The sequence below is a fragment of the Mixophyes fleayi genome, chromosome 10 (genome assembly GCF_038048845.1).
Source record: "Mixophyes fleayi isolate aMixFle1 chromosome 10, aMixFle1.hap1, whole genome shotgun sequence".
In the NCBI taxonomy this organism is placed as follows: domain Eukaryota; kingdom Metazoa; phylum Chordata; class Amphibia; order Anura; family Limnodynastidae; genus Mixophyes; species Mixophyes fleayi.
The window spans coordinates 42,048,980-42,059,581 of record NC_134411.1 but is presented as its reverse complement, the minus strand read 5'-3'; positions in this window follow the sequence as shown (position 1 = coordinate 42,059,581).

Sequence of the window (10,602 nt, the reverse complement as noted above, 5' to 3'; positions counted from 1 at the left end):
TAGCATTTGTATAGCATCTATAGAAATATCACAAATTTTAGTTCATGTTATTATGTGTGTTAGAACACACCCAATTTTGCATTTTAATAGTCTATATCAGTAAATACATTGTGCAACATTTTGGGGATTTATAACAACGTTTTTTTTCTCCTAAAATGATGCTCATAATATTGCTTATTAAGACACTGACTATATAAAATACCCATACCCATGATGTCTGATAAAATGTGGATCTTGTCGTGTAACTGGTCTTTTCTTGTTTTTTTCCTGTCAGGAGGTGACTGTACGAGCAGAATTTTCATTACAAGTAACAGAGAACTGATTTATATAGACGTCCAAGGCATGGCCGGATTAAGGGGGGGGCACAGGGGGCACGTGCCCCGGGCCCCCCTCTCTCTGAGGGCCCCCTGCCACCTGCTGGAAGGAGAAAAACTGCGCATGTGCAGCAACTAGAAGTCGGCGTAAAAATGTACAGCAGCCGCTGTGCTGCCAAGGATTTGTCCATTTGGAGGGGGAGGGTTTCTATTGCTGAGAGGTGCGCGCCTGCGTGAGGGGGATTTACAGCTGACAGCCGCACAAACAGGAGAAAGATGACAGGTGATCCAAACTTTGTTGTAGTACAACACTTGCGGAGGTAGTGATGGTTAGGTGTTGGACATTTGCTAAGTTGCCTTTTTAAGTGTGTGAGAGAGAGAGAGATATTAATGGTGTAGTTTCGCTGAGAGAGAGAGAGAGAGAGAGAGATAGTATAGTTTTGATGAGAGAGAGAGAGATGGTATAGTTTTGATGAGAGAGAGAGAGATGGTATAGTTTTGCTGAGAGAGAGAGAGAGATGGTATAGTTTTGCTGAGAGAGAGAGAGAGATAGTATAGTTTTGATGAGAGAGAGAGAGAGGTATAGTTTTGCTGAGAGAGAGAGAGAGATGGTATAGTTTTGATGAGAGAGAGAGAGAGGTATAGTTTTGCTGAGAGAGAGAGAGAGATGGTATAGTTTTGATGAGAGAGAGAGAGAGGTATAGTTTTGCTGAGAGAGAGAGAGAGATGGTATAGTTTTGCTGAGAGAGAGAGATGGTATAGTCAGGGCCGGTGCTAGGGTTTTAGGCGCCCTAGGCAAAAATTCAACGCCCCCCCCCCCCCCCTGCCCCGCCGCCCCCGCCAAAAACGCTAAATAAATAAATAATTCGATTTTATTTACCTCGCTCTTTTTTCTCCTGAAGCCTCATCAGTAGATGCAGGGGGGCTCTTCAAACCTCTTCTCTTTTCTTTTCGTCACTTCTCTTCTTTTCTCTTTTCGTTTCTTTCTTTCCTATGGCTGCTTCTCGCCTTCTTCACACAGGAGGCGGAGCGATGCATGCTGGGAGGGGAAGGGAGGGGGAAAGAACTTTATTCACACTGTCTGTCACTACAGACAGTGTGATAATGCAGCACAGCACAGGCGCCGCCAGGTAAAGACCTGTCACCTGATCACTGACGTCAGTGATCAGGTGAGCGATGCGCCGGGCAGCCCGGGCGCATCGAAATTAATTGCAAGTGGCGGCGGAAGTTGAAAAAACACCTCTCTCCCACTTCCCTTCGTTGACTAGATTTTCAAATCTAGTCAGCGGCAGCGGCGCCCTGCAGGTCCCGGCGCCCTAGGCAACTGCCTAAGGTTGCCTAATGGGAGCGCCGGGCCTGGGTATAGTTTTGCTGAGAGAGAGAGAGGTATAGTTTTGCTGAGAGAGAGAGAGGGAGAGAGGTGTAGTTTTGCTGAGAGAGACGGGAGAGATGGTATAGTTTTGCTGAGAGAGAGAGAGAGATGGTATAGTTTTGCTGAGAGAGAGATGGTATAGTTTTGCTGAGAGAGAGAGATGGTATAGTTTTGCTGAGAGAGAGAGATGGTATAGTTTTGCTGAGAGAGAGAGAGAGAGAGAGAGAGAGAGATGGTATAGTTTTGCTGAGAGAGAGATGGTGTAGCTTTGCTGATAGAGAGAGAGGTGTAGTTTTGCTGAGAGAGAGAGAGATGGTATAGTTTTGCTGAGAGAGAGAGAGATGGTGTAGCTTTGCTGAGAGAGAGAGAGAGGTGTAGTTTTGCTGAGAGAGAGAGAGAGGTGTAGTTTTGCTGAGAGAGAGAGAGAGATGGTATAGTTTTGCTGAGAGAGAGAGAGAGAGATGGTATAGTTTTGCTGAGAGAGAGAGAGAGAGATGGTGTCGTTTTGCTGAGAGAGAGAGAGAGGTGTAGTTTTGCTGAGAGAGAGAGATGGTATAGTTTTGCTGAGAGAGAGAGAGAGATGGTATAGTTTTGCTGAGAGAAAGAGAGAGATGGTATAGTTTTGCTGAGAGAGAGAGAGATGATGTAGCTTTGCTGAGAGAGAGAGAGAGGTGTAGTTTTGCTGAGAGAGAGAGAGAGAGAGGTGTAGCTTTGCTGAGAGAGAGATGGTGTAGCTTTGCTGAGAGAGAGAGAGAGGTGTAGTTTTGCTGAGAGAGAGAGAGAGGTATAGTTTTGCTGAGAGAGATGGTATAGTTTTGCTGAGAGAGAGAGAGTTGTAGTTTTGCTGAGAGAGAGAGAGAGGTATAGTTTTGCTGAGAGAGAGAGAGGTGTAGTTTTGCTGAGAGAGAGAGAGAGGTATAGTTTTGCTGAGAGAGAGAGAGGTGTAGTTTTGCTGAGAGAGAGAGAGAGGTATAGTTTTGCTGAGAGAGAGAGAGGTGTAGTTTTGCTGAGAGAGAGAGAGAGGTATAGTTTTGCTGAGCGAGATGGTATAGTTTTGCTGAGAGAGAGAGAGGTGTAGTTTTGCTGAGAGAGAGAGAGAGGTATAGTTTTGCTGAGTGAGAGATAGAGAGAGATGGTATAGTTTTGCTGAGAGAGAGAGAGAGAGAGATGGTATAGTTTTGCTGAGAGAGAGAGAGAGAGATGGTGTCGTTTTGCTGAGAGAGAGAGAGGTGTAGTTTTGCTGAGAGAGAGAGATGGTATAGTTTTGCTGAGAGAGAGAGAGAGATGGTATAGTTTTGCTGAGAGAAAGAGAGAGATGGTATAGTTTTGCTGAGAGAGAGAGAGATGATGTAGCTTTGCTGAGAGAGAGAGGTGTAGTTTTGCTGAGAGAGAGAGAGAGAGGTGTAGCTTTGCTGAGAGAGAGATGGTGTAGCTTTGCTGAGAGAGAGAGAGGTGTAGTTTTGCTGAGAGAGAGAGAGAGGTATAGTTTTGCTGAGAGAGATGGTATAGTTTTGCTGAGAGAGAGAGAGAGAGAGAGAGAGAGAGAGAGAGATGGTATAGTTTTGCTGAGAGAAAGAGAGAGATTATATAGTTTTGCTGAGAGAGAGAGAGAGATGATGTAGCTTTGCTGAGAGAGAGAGAGGTGTAGTTTTGCTGAGAGAGAGAGAGATGGTGTAGCTTTGCTGAGAGAGAGAGAGAGGTGTAGTTTTGCTGAGAGAGAGAGAGGTGTAGTTTTGCTGAGAGAGAGATGGTATAGTTTTGCTGAGAGAGAGAGAGAGAGATGGTATAGTTTTGCTGAGAGAGAGAGAGAGAGAGGTGTAGTTTTTCTGTGAGAGAGATTTTAATGGTGTAGTTTTGCTGAGAGAGAGAGACTATTAATTTAATGGTGTAGTTTTGCTGGTGGGTGCTATGAATTTATTTTACAGGTATTAGTGTAATATTTAATTTAATAGTGGGGCCAATTCATTTAAGGTGAGTTGATGGGATCTTTAAATGCTGTGCTGGTTTCGGGACTTTTAATTTATTATTCAATTTAGGTCTAATTTTGGGGAGGAGGGCTAATTTATTAAACGTCAATATGAAATATTAATTGTCAGCAATGGTTGTGTGAAATGGGTTTATTTGTTACATGAAAATGCTATTAATTTATTGCTGGGCTGTTTTGTGGGGAGGGAAATAGTTTTTTGTTTTTTTTTAAATGTGGGTGCTATTGATGTGATGCCAGGGCTGTTTTAGATTTACACGAATATTCCTGGATCTACACAAGCAACAACTGAGCTAAAGACACCAGCAGCCACAGGTGATGAAAGTGACAAGAACAGGTAGGAGAGAGCAGGCAGTCTGTCATCTGTCCTGAACCTGTTGGGACAGTCCTGAATTTGGGCAACTGTCCTGCTTAGTCAGGATTTGGTCCGACTACAAGGACAGTTGGGAGGTATGTCCCGCTTCACACTGTACTGCTGGTGAAGGCAGAGCTGTGTGCAACTAACAGTAGTGCACACAGTATTGTCTGTGTATATGTATAAAATTATAGCCATAGTACACCTTAGGGGCCCCCCCTGTCTAAAGTGCCCCGGGCCCCCCAGAGCCTTAATCCAGCTCTGGTCCAAGGGTCATTCCATGTCACTTCAACCAGGGTTGTCCCCCACCCATCTCAGATTTCTACGAAAAAATTTTAGTTAAGAGAAGATGTCAAAACAACTCTTTCTGCCAAATTCGACTGTCTGACAATTAGTTGATTAAATATTGATTCTTCAATTTATTAATTACTTTACTAATCGCGGCTTCTTTATCCAGTTTATTTGAAGATTTGAAGTATCACGGGTGTTTATTAAGGAATCACCACAAAATTTGGACCCCTAAGGTAAATCTTCCTCCCGAATCCAAAAATCCAAACCAAATTACTTTATCTACCTCAGGTTTTGCGTTACGGCAAAAACGCATGTTTTTCGAATACAATTAAAAACGCTAGGTTTAATTGACATTAGGGATCCTATTTCTTTGGGGGTGTTTAAAAAAGGTATACATTACTACCACACAAAAAATCAGCCAGGTGCCCTGTTTCATAGTGGAGAAAAAAAAATTATGAAGTTGATGTTCGATTACTGTTGTACCGCATACATAATTTACACATTGTTAAAAACCATACCAAAAAAGTGAACTAAACTGAGACAATGGGATAAAACTCCCATACAGGAAATGAAACAAACAGAAACTGATGGGAAGGGGATTCCCTTTAGAGAGACCAAAACTGAAACTTTCCAGAGAAAGAGAGAGGGAGACACAGAAAGAGCATACTTGCCGACTTTCTTCAGCTCCCTTCCGGGAGCCAGCCAGTGGAGGGGGGCGTGAGGGGGACGGCCAAAATCGCGTCATTTTGGGGAGGCCAAAGGCCGCGATTCACCGGGAATCGCGGCGTTTGGGATCTAATTCTGCCCACTTCCCTAGGAAGTGGGCAGAATTCGGGAGATTGCCACACTCACCTGGGAGTCCGGGAGACTCTCGCAAAATGCGGGAGTCTCCCGGACATTCCGGGAGAGTTGGCAAGTATGAGAAAGAGTCAATCATGGCAGCTGCTCATTTGGTAGTCTTTTAAATCCAGACTGCCATATTACTATCTACTCAAAAACCATTGAAGTACATAGCTGGGACCACTTTACAGATGAAGAAAAAGAGCTTTTGATTCTGAGAACTGAAGTTTCAAATGCAGTAACCAATGATCCTGAAACCTAAGTCTGCTACCATCATGAAAAGCTTCTGCTGCTAAGATATGAAGAATTTCAGAAAACATGCTGTAATCCGTTCTTGTCTCGCAAAAAAGGAGCCAGAAAAAGCTTAAAAGTTATGGGGGAGCACGGTGGCTAAGTGGTTAGCACCTCTGCCTCACAGTGCTGAGGTCATGAGTTCAATTCCCAACCATGGCCTTATCTGTGTGGAGTTTGTATGTTCTCCCTGTGTTTGCATGGGATTCCTCCAGTTTCCTCCCACACTCCAAAAACATACTGGTAGGTTAATTGGCTGCTATCAAAATTGACCCTAGTCTCTCCCTCTTTGTCTGTGTGTGAGTGTGTGTCTATATTAGGGAATTCAGACTGTAAGCTCCAATGGGGCAGGGACTGATGTGAATGAGTTCTCTGTACAGCACTACATAATTAGTGGCGCTATATAAATAAATGATGATGATTATGATATGTCACTGAAGTGGACCAACAAACATGTTGACTGTCAGCTTGTTGTAAATTTTAGGCAAGATGATTGTGACACTTCAAACTGTGTGAGCCTGTGCGTTATTAGCGATACCCATGACCTATAGCTATAACTGTGCATGCCTTCATTATGGTAGTTATGAAACACTTAGCAAAACTATTGGAGTATATTTATTACTTTAGTAATGGTGCTAGTGCACAATACAAGAACTGAAAACAATTTTTAACTTATGCTTCCACAAGGATGACTTCAACATTCAAGCAGAATGATTTTTTTTTTTGCCACATCTCATGGTAAGAGTCCATGTGATGGCATTGGAGGGATGGTTAAACGTCTAGCCACACGCACCAGTCTGCAAGCAGTGGAAACCCATCACATCTTGACACCTTTGGACGTGGGCAAATGAAAATGTACATGGCATAAAGTTTTTTACGTGTTACAAAATGAAACACAAGACTGCAGAACCAAGCTGCATAGCCGTCTAGAAACAGCTAACACTGTGGCAGGAACATGTTCTCATCACAGATTTCGGCCTATTCGTAACCATGAGCTACACATATCGATTGTCATCTGACGACATAAAGACAGAAGGAACCAAGTTAATGTCACTATGACCACAGTCACAAAAAATATGGACAAAAGTGATCTGCAACCTGGAATATACATAGCAGCAGTGTATGATAACATCTGGTACATTGGGTATATCATTCAATGTAATGAGGAGGAACAAGATGTGCTGTTACACTTCATGAAACGAAACCAATCAACAAATGTGCTGTCCTGGCCTTCAAGGGATAAGTGTTTTGTTCCTTTTATTCACGTCCTCTGTGTAACGGAACTGCCTACTATCCAAGGAAGTCCTGGAAGGCAGTATACACTTTCTGCTGACACTTTAAGAAAAATTACAGACCATTACAACAAGTTCCAAACCAGTGGTGGATCCAGGTAGGGGGCCATCGGGGCGATCGCCTACCCTAGCAGACACTTGCTGCCGACGGCTGCACAGTATGTGCAGGTCCGTCCAGCCGTGACAGGCAGGGACAGTGTTCTGCCCGGCTGCTCTGATTGTGTTTAAAACACAATCAGAGTAGCCGGGCAGCACACTGTCCCTGCCTGTCACGGCTGGACGGACCTGCACATACTGTGCAGCCGTCGGCAGCCTAAACTGTTAGAAAGGGGCGGGGCCTAAATCGCCCCCCTAAATCGCCCCGGGTACAGTCGTTTTCTAGATCCTGTTCCAAACAAGGGAAAAATAATGAGATTGTTGACTCAGCTTCAGTTAAGGACTTAAGTTATGCTAAAGGTTTTACGTTTCATGGTTTCTTGTGTTAATTATGTATGCGGTACAACAGTAATCGAACATCAACTTCATTATTTGTTTTCTCCACTATGAAACAGAGTACCCACTTGATTTTTTTGTGGTAGTAATGTATACCTTTTTTAAACAGCCCCCAAAAAATGGGATCCCTAATGTCAATTGAACCTAGCATTTTTAATTCTAATCGAAAAACATGCGTTTTTACCGTAACGCAAAACATGAGGTAGATAAAGTAATTTGGTTTGGATTTTTGGATTCGTGAGGAAGATTTACCTTAGGGGTCCAAATTTTGTGGTGATTCCTTAATAAACACCCACGGTACTTCAAATAAACTGGATAAAGAAGCCGCGATTAGTAGATTATTTAATAAATTGAAAAATCAATATTTAATCAACTAATTGTCAGACAGTCGAGATATTTGGCAGAAATAGTTGTTCTGACATCCTCTCTTAACTAAAAAAATGACAAAAAAAATCTGAGATGGGTGGTGGACATTTCATGTTTTTTTGGGTGATCTGATGTGGAATGACCTCCAAGAGACTCAGATCTAAAAGATAATAGGGTGTCACTTCTTATATTTAGTCTTTATCCAGGAAATGATGAAGAAAATATAACTCAGCCTCTAAACATTTCCATACTTCATGTCAGACATATAATATATACCCCTGGTTCCATGTACTCCCACTCCTGTGTCAGATGATAACAGGGGTGACTGAGACACACGCTCCAATGACCATTGCTGCACATATGAATCTCCCAGCCAATAGATGACACTGTGCAGTGATCTACACTACAGCCCCATGTATGAGGGAGGAGTAAGAGGGAGCAGGAAGTAATAGGGGATGACTGACAGCAGTTACAGCAGAGGGGGAGGAATAAGGAGGTCACATGGTACCAGAGGCTTCTTACAGTTACTGATACAGTGAGAGGAGGAGCAGCCCAGGCTGGCTGTGTAGGGGAGGAGCTTATCCTGCACAAGTGCTGGAGATTTCACCACTGCAGGAGCCCAGCAGGGGGCAGCAGTGGTAGGTGATGTCATAGATGTCTAACCTGATATCTCTAAACATCTATATGTCTGCCCTATGTCTCTATCATCTGTCCTGCCTGCCTGTCTGCTGTCTATTATTGTGTCTGAATGACTGTCCCTATGTAAATATAGTACACTGGTTGTCTCTCCAGTCTGTCCATATCTGTGTATGATTCCCTATCAGTCTGTCCCTGTATATATATATTATATATATATATATTATAGCTGTCATATGCCCCCATCTTTTATTTGGTGGGGGGGGGGGCACATCAAAAGCCCTGTTTCCTTGTGACTTGACTGGAAATAAATTATTTAATAAAACAATTACAGTGTTACAAGAATATATGGAGCTTTGTTACTTTTCCCATGCGATACTTCATACAGATCTCACCTATTCAAAAACCGGCAAAGTTACCGGGTTATTAATATAGAGGGTGAAGCAAGAACAAACACAATTGCCAGCAAAAAGACTGATCATGGAGTTATGATTAATGAACAATATGCATAATTCCTGAATAACGATCATCATGTTTTACTGCTTACTAGTACATTGATATGTTTGTTCTCATGAATTTTGGCTCAGACTACAAAATGGCTGCCAGCATTGTATATAGGTGATAGGTGCATTATATAAAGCGCTCTTAGGATGAGCACAAGGATATATTGAGGCTGGAATTAGAACTGTCTTGCTGTTTGCCCTCTGTACGGCACTGCAGACCTCATGTGGTTCCCTATAGATAAAGGTTAATAATAATAATACCCAAAGTCTGAAAAGTTGGACCCCTAAAAAATGATGCTTCATTTACATAAACATAGATCAGAGATCTGTCAGACTATTAGACAGCTGCAGTATGTCACTATTGCTAGATATAGATTATACAGTTTACTTCATACTTGCCAACTCTCCTGGAATGTCCGGGAGACTCCCGGATTCCGGGTAGGTGTGAAGGTGTTCCAGGGTAGGTGACTAGGGTAGGTGTGAAGGTGTTCCAGTGTAAGTAGTATAGGTGGGAGAAGGGTAGCCGTTAGGGTGTACCAGTGTGAGTAGTATAGGAGGGAGTAGGGTAGGTGTGAGGATGTGCCTGTGTAAGTAGTATAGGTGAGAGAAGGGTAGCTGTGAGGGTGTACCAATGTAAGTAGTATAGGTGAGAGTAGGGTAGCTGTGAGGGTGTACCAATGTAAGTAGTATAGGTGGGAGTAGTGTAGGTGTGAGGGTGTACCAATGTGAGTAGTATAGGAGGGAGTAGGATAGGTTTGAGGGTGTACCAATGTGAGTAGTATAGGTGGGAGTAGGGTAGGTGTGAGGGTGTACCAATGTGAGTAGTATAGGTGGGAGTAGGGTAGGTGTGAGGGTGTACCAATGTAAGTAGTATAGGTGGGAGAAGGGTAGCTGTGAGGGTGTACCAATGTAAGTAGTATAGGTGGGAGTAGGGTAGGTGTGAGGATGTGCCTGTGTAAGTAGTATAGGTGGGAGAAGGGTAGCTGTTAGGTTGTACCAATGTGAGTAGTATAGAAGGGAGTAGGCTAGGTGTGAGGATGTACCAGTGTGAGTAGTATAGGTGGGAGCAGGATGGTTGTGGAAAATGGTTATATTTATGAAATGTAAATGCTATTGAATTTATTACGGGTAGGGGAATATATTTATTTATTAAAGGGGAATGCTATTTAATGTTGGGGGAAATAGTTCTATTTATTAAATGTGTATGCTGTTAATTTAATGTCAGGGCTAGTTGGAGGGACACAAATCAAAAAGAGAACAGGTAGCGCTCAACTCTACTCTATTGAGGGACAAGAGCAGCTTCACTAAAGGGAATATCCCTTCCCTAGTAAGCAACTAAAATAGTATAATGATAGCGATCAATTTGTCCTCTGTCAATGATTGATTGATGGAAACAAGGCACAGTATAGCTAAAATGTACAAATAAAAAAGATAAAATAAAATTAATTTGAACAAGGTGAAATAAAATAAAATAAAATAAAAAACCAAGCTGGTATTTATATATTGGTACAGAGTGAAAAATCAGTGTGCATTAAAATACCAAGCATTTAATATATCATGAATCAAAATGATAAAAACATAAAATCTGACCAGAGGCGTGACATATACCGGTAAGTAAAAACGTTACAAATGTGGTACTGTTTTCACATAAATAATGAAAACCATGGCCATATCAAATAATATGCATAAGATGCCAATGGAGGCTACGTGATTGAGTCCAGGGAAAATAATGGTGCCAGGATAAAGTCTATAATGAGTCCAGTGAGAACCATTCTGTGACCAACCTTGTAATACAGATGATCCACAAAGGAGTAGATGAGTCCAGTGGTCCTCTTTAAGAAATACCCTAGGTATCAAAACAAAAGG